This window comes from Triticum urartu, unplaced genomic scaffold, assembly GCF_003073215.2.
Source record: "Triticum urartu cultivar G1812 unplaced genomic scaffold, Tu2.1 TuUngrouped_contig_404, whole genome shotgun sequence".
NCBI classification, from domain to species: Eukaryota; Viridiplantae; Streptophyta; class Magnoliopsida; order Poales; family Poaceae; genus Triticum; species Triticum urartu.
Genome location: NW_024114596.1, coordinates 141,734 through 145,193, shown reverse-complemented (window position 1 = coordinate 145,193; position 3,460 = coordinate 141,734).

Sequence of the window (3,460 nt, the reverse complement as noted above, 5' to 3'; positions counted from 1 at the left end):
TACCACTATTGTTTTGGGGTTATGCATTAGAGACAGCTGCATTCACGTTAAATAGGGCACCGTCTAATCCGTTGAGACGACACCGTATGAACTATGTTTTAGCAAGAAACCTAAGGTGTCGTTTCTTAAAGTTTGGGGTTGCGATGGTTATTTGAAAAAGTTTCATCCTGATAAGCTCAAACCCAAATCGGAGAAATGTGTCTTCATAGGATACCCAAAGGAGACAGTTGGGTACACCTTCTATCACAGATCCGAAGGCAAGACATTAGTTGCTAAGAATGGATCCTTTCTAGAGAAGGAGTTTATCTCAAAAGAAGTGAGTGGGAGGAAAGTAGAACTTGATGAGGTAACTGTACCTACTCCCTTATGGGAAAGTAGTTCATCACAGAAATATGTTCCTGTGACTCCTACACCAATTAGTGAGGACGCTAATGATGATGATCATGTAACTTCAGATCAAGTTACTACCGAACCTCGTAGGTCAACCAGGGTAAGGTCCGCACCAGAGTGGTACAGAATCCTATTCTGGAGGTCATATTACTTGACCATGACGAACCTACGAACTATGAGGAAGCGATGATGAGCCCAGATTCCGCGAAATGGCTTGAGACCATGAAATCTGAGATGGGATCCATGTATGAGAACAAAGTATGGACTTTGGTTGACTTGCCCGTTGATTGTCAAGCCATAGAGAATAAAATGGATCTTCAAGAGGAAGACGGACGCTGATATTAGTGTTACTATCTACAAAGCTCGAATTGTCGCAAAAGGTTTTTGACAAGTTCAAGGTGTTGACTATGATGAGTTTTTCTCACTCGTAGCAATGCGTAAGTCTGTTCGAATCACGTTAGCAATTGTTGCATTTTATGAAATCTGGCAAATGAATAAACAAAACTGCATTCCTTAATGGAGAGTTGTATATGATGCAATCAGAAGGTTTTGTCGATCCAAACAGGTGCTAACAAAGTGTGCAAGCTCCAGCGATCCATCTATGGACTGGTGCAAGCATCTCAGAGTTGGAATATACGCTTTGATGAGTTGATCAAAGCATATAGTTTTATACAGACTTGCGGTGAAGCCTGTATCTACAAGAAAGTGAGTGGGAGCACTACAGCCTTTCTGACAAGTATATGTGAGTGACATATTGTTGATCGGAAATGATGTAGAATTTTCTGGAAGCATAAATGAGTATTTGAAAGGAGTTCTTCAAAGAAATACCTCGCTGAAGCTGCTTACATATTGAGCATCTAGATCTATAGAGATAGATCAAGACGCTTGATAAGTTTTTTCTATGAGTACATACCTTGACAAGTTTTTGAAGTAGTTCAAAATGGAATAGTTAAAGAAAGAATTCTTTCCTGTTTTGCTAGGTGTGAAGTTGAGTAAGACTCAAAGCCCGACCATGGCATAAGATAGAAAGAGAATGAAAGTCATTCCCTGTGCCTCTGCCATAGGTTCTATAAAGTATGACATGCTGTGTACCAGATCTATTGTATACCCTACACTGTGTTTGGCAGGGGAGTACAATAGTGATCTAGGAGTAGATCACTGGACAGCGGTCAAAATTATCCTTAGTGGAATAAGGATATGTTTCTCGATTATGGAGGTGACAAAAGGTTCGTCATAAAGAGTTACGTCGATGCAAGCTTTGACACAAATCTGGATCTAGATACATATTGAAAGTGGGAGCAATTAGCTAGAGTAGCTCCGTGCAGAGCATTGTTGACATGGAAATTTGCATAATACATACGAATCTGAATTTGGCAGACCCGTTGACTAAAATTATCTCACAAGCAAAACATGATCACACCTTCGTACTCTTTGGGTGTTAATCACATAGCGATGTGAACTAGATTACTGACTCTAGTAAACCCTTTGGGTGTTGGCCAGATGTCGATGTGAACTATGGGTGTTAACCACATAAAGATGTGAACTATTGATGTTAAATCACATATGCCCTAGAGGCAATAATAAAGTTATTATTTATTTCCTTATTTCATGATAAATGTTTATTATTCATGCTAGAATTGTATTAACCGGAAACTTGATACATGTGTGAATACATAGACAAACAGTGTGTCACTAGTATGCCTCTACTTGACTAGCTCGTTAATTAAAGATGGTTATGTTTCCTAAACCTTAGACACGAGTTGTCTTTTGATTAACGGGATCACATCACTAGGAGAATGATGTGATTAACTTGACCCATTCCGTTAGCTTAGCACTTGATCGTTTAGTATGTTGCTATTGCTTTCTTCATGACTTATACATGTTCCTATGACTATGAGATTATGCAACTCCGGTTTACCGGAGGAACACTTTGTGTGCTGATACGTCTCCAACGTATCTATAATTTTTGATTGCTCCATGCTATATTATCTACTGTTTTGGACTATATTGGGCTTTATTTTTCACTTTTATATTATTTTTGGGACTAACCTATTAACCGGAGGCCCAGCCCAGAATTGCAGTTTTTTTGCCTATTTCAGTGTTTCGAAGAAACGGAATATCAAATGGAGTCCAAACGGAATGAAACCTTCGGGAACGTGATTTTCTCACTGAACGTGATCCAGGAGACTTGGACCCTACGCCAAGGCATCAGAGAGGCGGTCACGAGGGTGGGGGCCGCCCCCCTAGGGCGCGCCCCCTGCCTCGTGGGCCCCTCGGTGCTCCACCGACGTACTTCTTCCTCCTATATATACCTACGTACCCCCAAATGAACAGAGAGGGAGCCAAAAACCTAATTCCACCGCCACAACTTTCTGTATCCACGAGATCCCATCTTAGGGCCTGTTCCAGAGCTCCGTCGAGAGTGCCGTCATCACGGAGGGCTTCTACACATCATCATAGCCTCTCCGATGAAGTGTGAGTAGTTTACCTCAGACCTTCGGGTCCATAGTTAGTAGCTAGATGGCTTCTTCTCTCTTTTTAAATCTTAATACAAAGTTCTCCCCCTCTCTTGTGGAGATCTATTCGATGTAATCTTCTTTTTGCGGTGTGTTTGTTGAGACAGATGAATTGTGGGTTTATGATCAAGTCTATCTATGAATAATATTTGAATCTTCTCTGGATTCTTTTATGTGTGATTAGTTATCTTTGCAAGTCTCTTCGAATTATTCGTTTGGTTTGGCCAACTATATTGGTAGTTCTTGCCATGGGAGAAGTGCTTAGCTTTGGGTTCGATCTTGTGGTGTCCTTTCCCAGTGACAGAAGGGGCAGCAAGGCAAGTATTGTATCGTTGCCATCGAGGATAACAAGATGGGGTTTATTTCATATTGCATGAATTTATCTCTCTACATCATGTCATCTTGCTTAAAGCGTTACTCTGTCTTTAACTTAATACTCTAGATGCATGCTGGATAGCGGTCGATGAGTGGAGTAATAGTAGTAGATGAAGAATCGTTTCGGTCTACTTGTCACGGACGTGATGCCTATATACATGATCATGCCTAGATATTCT